The sequence below is a fragment of the Mytilus galloprovincialis genome, chromosome 14 (assembly GCF_965363235.1).
Source record: "Mytilus galloprovincialis chromosome 14, xbMytGall1.hap1.1, whole genome shotgun sequence".
In the NCBI taxonomy this organism is placed as follows: Eukaryota; Metazoa; Mollusca; class Bivalvia; order Mytilida; family Mytilidae; genus Mytilus; species Mytilus galloprovincialis.
Window position 1 is genome coordinate 14,585,472 of NC_134851.1, and position 11,402 is coordinate 14,596,873.

The 11,402-nt window shown below is 31.8% G+C and overlaps 1 long non-coding RNA gene across 1 annotated transcript; it reads right to left on the reverse strand.

The window, feature by feature from the left end:
• Positions 1-642: 642 nt before the first annotated feature.
• Positions 643-9,958, reverse strand: LOC143059023 (uncharacterized). The gene is made up of 6 exons (XR_012973344.1): positions 9,292-9,958; positions 8,043-8,229; positions 7,473-7,553; positions 4,918-5,046; positions 3,089-3,398; positions 643-2,321 (listed from the first exon to the last, which is right to left on the reverse strand). It is a non-coding gene; the product is annotated as an uncharacterized LOC143059023 (long non-coding RNA).
• Between the last annotated feature and the right edge of the window lie 1,444 nt (positions 9,959-11,402).

The window sequence follows — 11,402 nt, forward strand, 5'->3', positions numbered from 1 at the left end:
CTAAATATTCAAAAATTCTCAACTTTATACAAAACATATTGTATAAGTTCTGACAATTTCAAGAAAGACATTTAACTGACATCGATTTGGAAAACACTTAAAACAATATAAAGACACAACAATCCACAACACACAAAAAAAATGAGACTAGTCAGTTAGCAACATGGAACAACTGTTTGCTGAAACATCAAGGAGCATTGTTTTTTTTCAACATGAAAAGAGAGGGTGATTGCATTGTGTTTTTTGGAAATTTACTCATCAGCTGAATGATAAAGGGCAGCTGTCATTCAATAGAACAGTCAAAATAATGATTTCAAAATAAAACTTGTTCTGCTTGAACAACAACATATAATCGTGACGAGAGTATGAATGACAATGAATGACTGGATTCATAAGTACAGAACCATGTCAAATGGATATCACCAAAAACAGACCAAACAGTTAAAGTAATATTTTTACAATCCTGTTCCTTTTTAAATAATATGACCTACACAATGGGTGCCACATGTGGAACAGGATCTTTTTACCCTTCCGGAGCACCTTCCGAAGTTTTGGGTTGGATTCGTCTTACTTAGTATTTAGTTTTTGTGGTGTCTTGTGAAAAAGTATTTGCATGTTTTTTTTTTTCTTTTTTATCGATAGGGTTGTCAGTTAATTTTCGATATATGAGTTTGAATGTCTCTCTGGTATCTTTTGCTCCAGCATATTGATGCAACTGTTTAAAAGTTTAATTCATTTAATAATATTAATTGGTACGCAAATGTTCTCCTGTTTCTTATTTTTTACAATAAAGCTTGGTTTATTTTCAACAAAGTTTATAAACATCAACAGTTTTCCCACCATTGTTAAGAATTACTGTATCTTCTGTTTTGTTGTTGTATCTCACTCTTAGTGGATTTTCAAATCCATTAACCTCGATAATGATATTTTTCTGCTCTCGTTTGTAATTCGAAGTCTTAATAATACTCTTTCCTCCTATAACAAACACTTCACCATCACCGTCAACTGCAATATCGGAATATTCTTTGGAAATACTGCACAGGAACTTCGTATTTCCTGCAGGAAATATCACGTAAACATCAGATTTATGATCAGATATTTCAACCGGTCCCGGGGATAAACAGTAGACTTCTCCGTCAATTTGATTAACACAAATTTTCGGCAGCGGAAAATATGTACTGATTGTTTGTAAAATTTCACCTTCGATATTTATCTGTAGAAGTTCCTTGGATAATGATCCAACCCAGATAACGCTATTAACGCTACATATACTACACAAATTATCTTTAATTATAAACTCTTCACATGTCTTTGTTGTTAGATTGATGAGATTTACTCCTTTATTCATCACTATTACAAGAGCACGATTTAAGTCATAGCATGCCATATCAATAGGGCTTTCGCTTAAATATATGTTTGCTACTTCTGATCCATCATTTTTACACAAATACAGATGCGGAAATAAGCAATTTGCGAGGAGAATTCTTCCGTCATCAATGCAACATACCATCTGAACGTCAGGAACATTTAAAAGATTCGAAACTTCAAACGAACTAACAAGGAACACACTGTTCTCCCTCTCACTGTCAAATAAATATTCAGAAACGAATGGAGTGTCTATTACTTGTATGCTAACAAATGAGGGCATCGTTTCGGATATATCTATTATATTGGAAGGAAAATGAAAAATACTCGTAGAGAACAAGCGTTGTTGAAAATCTCTAACCAAATGTTCTTGACCGTTGATTTCGGTCTCCAAAAACCTTATTACTTTTAAAAGGTCTACGTTTGAATAGTTTTGTGCTATCGTTTTTACTTCATTTTCCCATTTTCGAATAGCATTTAATTTTGGTTCAAGTCGGTGACTTGAGGAGTTCGATTTGTATTTATCCACCAATGTCTCCATTTCTTCAAGAAAACTAGCTTCTAGCTGCCGAATATGTGCGTATATCATTTTCTTATAATCATCTTTTATGTTTTTTATCCACTTTACTTGGCGTTCTATACTTGATATGTTAGTTTTGTCGTTGGATATCACGCTAGTCATAGCTTCCGTAACATTCCGTACTTTGTGTGCTAGATCGGAAACAGCTTGACAGTAGCTTACACTCGCGGCTGCTTTTTCAATTGATATCAACCCTGAACAATTTAGATGCGAGTTATTCTCACAAACCTCACAAAGAAGATTGTCGTGCGTGCCACAAAATCTAACTAATTCCTGATTTTTATGTACTCTACATAAGCTACTGTCAGACAATAGCAATTGTATGTGTGCATTTATATCTTCATAATCTCTAAAACATATTACTTCTTCATCGTCCCTGGAATATAACAAGAGTGGTTTATAAAATTAAGTTTTTACATGTAACGCAACAAATTTTATAATAAAAAATCAATTGGTTGTTCTGTGTTAATTAATAATTATATACATCTCTAAAAAAAAAATATGAATAAATTGAATGCCATTTTATATGCTAACGCTATCAGTTGTACTTGAAATCTTGCAGTTCTAGATCAAATTATATTTTGAGTTCAAACTTAAATTAGATTTTGTTCATTTTTAGTAGTTGAAAATGTCATCATATTTTCCCCTTTTTAGATCATAATGACCGATCAGTAAACTCAGAATCCAACGTATAACTTCATTTCATCATTTGGGTTTGTTATTAGTTTGTCAGACTTTAACATTTGAGTTTCAATGATTCCACTCAGCAATTTATTTCCATCTTATTGCGCTATAACTTAACTAAAATTAAGCAAACACAAGTTTACCGTTCTAATCTCATTAATTGTCCAAAAATAAACACCAAGGTGACTAATAGTGAATGCATTGGTTAAAAAGGCAAAATAAAGAGCGAATTTTGAAGACTTCAATTTCCAAATAATTCATATTTTAAAAAGCCTACAGTCGATGCAAATATATACGCCGTTGATAGCTTGGTGCTCGGTGTGAGCAAATGTCCGTGCTGTTGGCCTTATTTTATCATATAATAGCTAGGTTTTTATAAATTGTGACTTGGATGGAAAGTTGTCTAATTTGCACTAATATCACATCTTAATTTATCTTTATATTTCTAACTATACGTACATATACTTAGTTTGTTGAAGTTCATATTGTTCTGTCATTATCATACTGACAGGAATTATGGATCGTTCATTTGTATCTATTTCATTTATCTCCAATATTCTCTTTAGGAATGATGTGATAGCTTGCCTGAGAACTACTCTGTCATTGAACAAATGGATTGGCATTGTGGTGTGTATTGTCAACGAACCAGTTTTGACAAATTCTATCTGGATGAGCTCTTTTATCGTGGCAGAAAGAAGATTCAATTTGTCAGCAATTATATCTACATTCCAGCTTCCAGGTGTAACTATTTTCCATTCTACTTTACAAACTGAGGAATATATTGTGCTCAAATTCATTACCATAAAACAATGTCGAGTAAACTTTAACCTAACTGTTTAAACTATGGCATTTCGGTATTAATTAGAACAAACATATTAAAGTTATGATAGTATATAAAAAAGAAGAAGTGGTATGATTGCCAATGAGACAACTGTCCACAAGAGACCAAAATGACACAGACACTAACAACTATAGGTCACCGTACTGCCTTCAACAATGAGCATAGTCAGCTATAAAAGACCGCGATATGTCAATGTAAAACAATTCAAACGAGGAAACAGAGGCCTTATTTATATTAAAAAAAAATGAACGAAAAACAAATATGTAACAAATTAACAAACGACAACCACTGAATTACAGGCTCCTGACTTGGGAAAGGCACACACATAAACAATGTGGCGGGGTTTAACATGTTAGCGGGATCCTAACCCTATCCCTAACCTGGAAGGTAAGTTCATATTATAAACCAAAATTATTTGATTGTAATCATTTGTTCAAATCGAATGCAAGGCACTTTTTTAAATCTTCAATCTACATATACATTGTAGTCATGCTTATGTGCATATTTGAACTATTGTATTAGTATTTATCAAAGACACATTTTTGCATTTATACCTGACATTTCTGATTAAAAATTTAGAAAATATACAATGTTCGATAACAACAAATATGTTGAATTACTCATTAATACAAACACATTTCATAAGATTGGAACTAAACTAGATAAAAATCTGAAGAATGTTTAAGGACAACTCTCCTAATAGTTCCTTGCATATAATATAACTAGAACTGTTCACTATTGTAATCGTATTGTTTTTGTAAAATACTCCAAAGTTTCCTTTTTCCACATAAATCACTACCACCAACGATATTCGTGAAAACATTTGTTCTTTCAAATACAATCACGATATTTGAAAAAGTTCATACTCTAAATTTTCAATGGTTTCTTATAAGAACAAATAATTTGAGAACTTGAAATAATTTTATTGTATTTAATTTGTTTTCTTTCAGAATATGTAGTATAATTTTACACTTAAAACAAGCAATAATTCAAGTCAACTAATTTTTTAAATATGGAGTTAAAATGAATTATTTCAATGTGAAAATATATAACTCAGCCTGATTTATATTTTCTGTTATCTATCTGAACTTTTGTGCTATGGGACAGACACACAATTCAAAGAACCGTTTTTAACAAGATATTTAAATTATTCTATACGCTTTTATTTGGCGTCGATTTACTTTTTTTTAATATCCTAATTGTTTTTGGTTGACACTTGTTATATTGGCAGGTTACGCCAAACTAAAACATGCTTTTTAACTATAAGCTATATATTGCTAGTATCATGTTGCAATTCATAAGACCGGCACTTCGGCGTGTCGAGAGTAATGGTTCTATACTGTTTATAAAATTAGCTCGTCAACGTCCTAAATCATATGATAAATTCGTTCCTTGACATTCACTAACCATATTCCCAAAAAGTTAAACATTTAAAGTATTTACTTACCGTTAGCCTGTTCAAGTTGTGTTTCTTTTGTACTTCCATTTGACTGCACTTGTCCGTCAGATTCATGTCCTGTTCTAAAATGAGCTGATGTATTTGCCCCACTCTGTTCGAAATCTGCGTGTTCTGCATCTGAAAAGGTAGTTACACATTATTTTCCGTGTTTTATAATACTAATATTCATTTATATATATATATATATATATATATAAAGATTTCTAGGAGACGGATGTGTGATGTAAACGCCGAAGCACGATTGATCAGCTGAAGTAAGATGGTCTTAGCTGAGGCGTGAATGTCATGTCGCTAATATGCAATGTGAACTGGCGCTTAATTAAAAACGTCTGCAGATAATTCTGTTATTGAAATGTCCTTGAAATATTTATATCATTTTGATTTCGGTTATATATATTATGCAGCTGAAATAAAAGAATCGTTTTCAGAAAATATCATTCTGTATACGTAGGCAGCCTGTTAATCATACAATTTAGAATTATATGCCAATCGCATACGATTTAATTATCATTTGTCAATAACATATTATATTATAGTGTCCTTGTTACCTTAAACGTATAACTGACGAGAATATATTTCATAAAATAAATGTCCTTAGTTTCATGCTTATGTTTTAGAAATCAATGAATAAACTGTGTGTTTGGGTCGTCAATGCAGTAAGAAATTCCCTCACCTGGAGGCGTGCTTCCATTGAACCCTTAACAAAAAAGAATACTAGTTCAGTGATAATGGACGACATACTAAATCCGAAATATGTAAAATAAAATTAAGTTAAAATCCTACAGGACTAACAGAGTCCAGAGGCTCCTAACTCGGAACAGGCGCAAAAATGTGATGGGGCTAACAAACAAATTTTATATCTCAACCAACCCCCTCTACCTCCAGCCAATGTGGAAAAAACAAACACACAGTAAACCCAGTTCAAAGGAAGTGCGATTCCGATTCCAGAATAGGTAACAAAATAAACTAATCAAAATGACAATCATACATAATTAACAACGGAATACTAGCAGTTACTGACATGCTAGCTCCAGACCTCAATTATTTGATTGAAAGATTATATCTCCATCATATGGATATCAAGTACAATCCCTCCCAATAGGGGTCTAGTATTATAACATCAAAAGAGATAGGAGAAAAACCTAACCCGTAGCATGTCAACAACTGGTGTTCGAATAAATGTGTTTAGTACCGATGCAAAGACCCTATAAGTGAATCAATATTAACGCCAAAATATGCAATCTTCAATTACCTTACAACAGTATCCCTTCCTGATCAGTATTTTTAAAGGTTTTGCTAGCTTTTCATTCTAATTTGACTTTGGGTCTTTTGATATGGAGAAATATCTTATTTCTTTGGTTTACATAACATCTCCATATTTGTATACCAATTTTTGTCTTTGTTCATTTAAAAAATCTCTAAAGGGTTATATTTCTTTATCGTCAAACTGTAAAACTTGCATAGAGAGTTAAAAATAAATTGACTTTAAAGTGTTCATTCAAGGACAATTACAACCCAAAATGTTCGTATATGTACATAAGACCTTACATGGGAATTCTTAAAATATTACACGCTATTCTTTATTGATTTCGTTTAGTTAGATCACCTGATAGTCTATTGAACATATGAATACGTAGATATAAGAAGAAGTGTTATGAGTGCCAATTAGACAACTCTCCATCAAAGTCACAATTTGTAAAAGTAAACCATTATAGGTCAAAGTACGGCCTTCAACACGGAGCACTGACTCCAATCGAACAGCAAGCCATCTGTGGCCCAAAAATCACTTGTGTAAAACCAGCAACGCAGGAAAACCCACGGTCTTATCTATAGGAAACGAGAAACATTGATGAACAACATCATAAAAATGCTTAACTCCGAGAAAAATTCAAAAAGGAAAGACCTTTCTCAAAAGGCAACATCAAAAGACGTAAACCGAACACTAATATACTGTCATATTCCTGACTTGGTACAGACATTTTCCTATGTAGAAAATTGGGGATTAAACCTGGTTTCCTCTCATTTGTATGACAGTCGCATATTATTCCGTTATATTGACAACGATGTGTGAATATTGTGTAATTATCTTAATTAGTATAAAAACAAACAAATATATACACATTTACCACGGCACAATAACACAATGATTGGTTGTATAAGTACAGAGCCATGTCATACAGGCAAATGGTATGAACAGTACGAAGTTTGTCGTAGTTGATAAGTCTGATAATTGACTGACAGTTTAAACATGACTTAATGATATATTTTTTTACGTTTTAGATGGTGATACGAACAAAATTACCGCTTAATGCTACCATCAAACGCTAGTAACAAAAGAGGGACGAAGGATACCAGAGTGACAGTCAAACTCATATATATAATATTAAAAATAAACTGACAACGTCATAGCAAAATATAAAAAAGACAAAGAGACAAATAATAGTATAGACGAAAAAGCAAGCTGAGAGAAATGACCTTTAATTCGTTCTAGATTTTTCCGTAAATTTATTTTGCAACTAATTTTCATAATGATTATACCTTACCTACAACACTTTTAGTAGTTTCTACAGCTTTTGAGCAAGAAACCAACAGTACCAGATTGTCAATTTCAATCATAATTTTTTCTATAAAAAAAAATTGAAATGTAAACATGGTAAATACTTCGTTTATTGTATATATTTGGTAGGTTTTGGCATGCCACAAAACCAGGTTCAACCCACCATATGTTTCTTCAGATGTCCTATATACGTACCAAGTCAGGAAATTGCCAATGTTATATTATAGTTCGTTTCTTTGTGTTACATTTTTTAAATGTTGTATTTTTGTTGTGTCGTTGTTTTACTCTTATATTTGATGCATTTCCCTCACTTTGTACTAGTAACCCGGAATTGGGTTTTTTCTATCAAGTTTCGATCAGCAGTATACTACTATTGCCTTTATTTGAGCACGTAATTGAAAAAAAAAAACACCATAACTTTGTGAATTGAAATTAAAGTCTTTGACAGTTATATAAATGACAACACTGCAGAAAAATATAAACACATGTTAAAATATCAAATATAATTTTTTCGGGAAAAGGAAAATACTAACTTATTATTAATAAAAATCCATACCTTTACCATGATCTATTGTCTCATGTATTGGTTTATTTGAACATTGAAGAATCATGTCGTAGAATCTCTGTAGTTCCTCTCTTTGTTCTGTTGAGAATTTTTGTAGAAGATTCTCCGTTGTCGATAAAATTTCAGTTTTATCTTGTTCTAATTGCGTCTGAATCCTTTTCCAAAAAGTCATCATTAACTTGAAATGTAAATAGCAATATCACAAATGTGCATTGAAATAACCCAGCATGTTTTATATCTTTCATATTTCAATTTGGATGAAATGAGCATTTTCCATATGGTTCTGCAATTATTTCTTGTTAATGCCATGAACTAATCAATAACATACATTGATCTTATGGTTTTTGGTAATTTTGAATTCTTTTTTGAAAACAGTTTATTTATTTCTTTGTACCGACATGCTGTTATCTCCTGACAATTATAAACATTTAAAAACAATTTTCATGTAAACAAAGAGCATCAAATACGAGAGAAAATGAAAAAAATATTCAGAACAAGTAAAAAATACTAGGTCTGAATCCAGCTGCTGCTCATTTTTAAACGTATTAAATGACCGTGCTTTTTGAAATCAACCAGTCTGCAGGTAAACCATATGAGTTAGTAATTCATTTGAACTTAAATTCTAATAAACATATTATATATTTTAATAGTCATGTTAGTTAAGAGAATTAATACAGTACTCTTTAGATTGATTATTGAATTTGATATGAAATGAGATTGGTTTGAATTGTCAATCCGTCATGTGATATGTGAATATTTATAATACGACAGGTGCCGAATATGGAGCATAATCTGCTCACCCTTCCGGAGTACCTGAGATCAACCCCAGTAGTTGTAGGGGTTCTTGTTGCTTAGTCTTTAGATTTCTATGTTATGTCTTGTGCACTATTATTTCTCTTTTTATCTTTTTTCTTTTTTAGTCTTGGTATTGTCAGTCATTTTCTGTCGATCAGTTGGATTATAGTTCTTCATCTTTTACATTAGCTTAGGATTTTACATATTTTGGCCACGTGCAACACTGAACAGACATTTATTGTCGAAATGCACATCTGGTGTAAAAAAAAATTGGTACCGTTAATTTTATTATACTTTTCACACAAAAATAGATTATCCTAAAATTAATGGTATTGACCGTCCCTCTGGTATCTTGGCCCCTTTTCTTTAATAAGACTTCCATTAACATTGGCAATTTTTGTAGTTTATTATTTAAACAATTTTTGTTAGTGAAAATGGTTATTACCTCTCCGTTTTCCTTTTGTAAATCAATCAAAATTTGTTCAACATCCTCTGTATCCAAATCGGCTTTCTTTAATAGCCCGATTTGATCTTCCACCATCACTGCGTAAGTCGTGAATGGCATTTTTGAAGCCAGGCCTAGAATGGCTCCTACGAGGTCATCCCACCATTTTTGAAGCCTACCGACATCGAATTCTTTAATACTTGTTACATGAGCCAAGTTGTTCCGTATATCTTTGATTTTATTTATCCACGTCCTTTCGTCATTTTTTAGAACGGCAAAATTGTTTAGTAAGCAATGTAAAAGAGTGATATCCAGGGATTTTATTGAACAGTTATCTACTATTTTGAATCTGCATAATTATGCAGACTTGATGAATTCTACGATCTCTATACATAATATGTCCTTTGACATAGTCATCTGTTTTCGTAAGTAAAAGTTTTATCTGCTTTTCATTGAGCATTCGTTTCAATTTTTCTTGATTTTTCTTATTTACACAATCACAACATTGCACTTGTTCCCATAAATGATATATTGCATGTTTATGTTTGTTTAAGAAGTCATCCAGATTTGCATAATGTATAGTCAAAACGTTTGTTTCCATAAACGCTCGTATAACATTTAGAGATAGGTCAAAAGAAAGCTTCAGTAAACGAAAAAATTTTCTCTCTTGAACCGAACTCATTGTCCTCTATAAAACAATACAGATTTATAATATAGATAAAACACAAAAAATGTCCATAATAATTTGATAAGGATAATAAAAACATAGTTGTAACAATTGCAGTCCTTTTTTTCGCCAGATGTTAATTATCTAATGAACACTTTCGCATGATATTGCGAGACGGCTATCTGCGACAAGACCGTCATATTGAGATTTCAAGAGATGTGTATAGCTGTATATATAGGTATAATTATATATTTTCGAAACACCCGCACTACTCTCATGCCAAATTTGACATTGACCTTGACCTTATAAAGAGGGTATATGTTAATTTTGATGTTTTATGGCAATTGTCTTGGAAAAAGTCGATTTTCACCGATCTGACGGACTGAATACAACATGCTGACATTTTATATTATATATAATAAAGTATAGCTTGCATAAATTATTTCTTAAACAAATAATGTACGTCAAGTGCTAGTATTGTGATGTAAAGTAATGTTTTGTATCTCCGGTTAACTATATTATCATGAGTATATATATATATATACATATATATATTAAATGACTGAATAAATACCGAGGAAGGATATCTTTTATCCGAAATATCTAACATATTGTTCGTTTTATTGTGTTTTTGGTGATGTTGTACCCTTTTAGACTTGTTATATATATATATCATATACACTACAGCACCAATCGCTTAGCCTTATGTCCAGCGCTCTAGACCCCTCGACCACATCCGCTATATAAAAATATAACTTCAATAGTCGTAGTGTTACCTTGTCACGGAAGGCTAATCTAGAGATAGACATGAGACACGTGTTTTTTAAGCGTGTGTGGATGTTATATTATTATTTTTATACACAATGTATTTTTCATTTGTCAGTAATCTAACTCAACAATTTTTATATATATATCAGTCTAAAGATTTGCACAACGGTACTGATATAAGATGTTATTATACGAAAATGTTGTTATTAAATCGTGTTGACAAATATTTCGGCTCAACAAATGGCCTTCTTCAAGTGTCACAAGTTTTAGCAATACTGATACATAATGTATAAGGTGTAAAATAGATCAGTTATAATACAGGTAAGTTTTGGTCGATTGATTTAAACCAAAATCCTGAATATCATAATATAAACAAAACACTATAATTCAATATACGTGACTGTGTATATTAACAATAAAAATGAGTGAAAAATAAAACTGTCAGTATTTCTTATTGATGCCGTTTGGATGATGTACATGAAGTTCCTTTATCCAAAAGCTTTCCCGAACCTGCCCAACACAGAAACAACTAAAAGATAATTACGTCAACTTGAAACTCGCTTGAAGCAAAGGGGCTACAAACACAAAAATATCAAAAAAAGCTTCCAGAAAGCGGAGTCAATTCCGAGGAGTGCACTATTGGAATACAAAGTAAAAAAAGAAAACTAAAAGGACT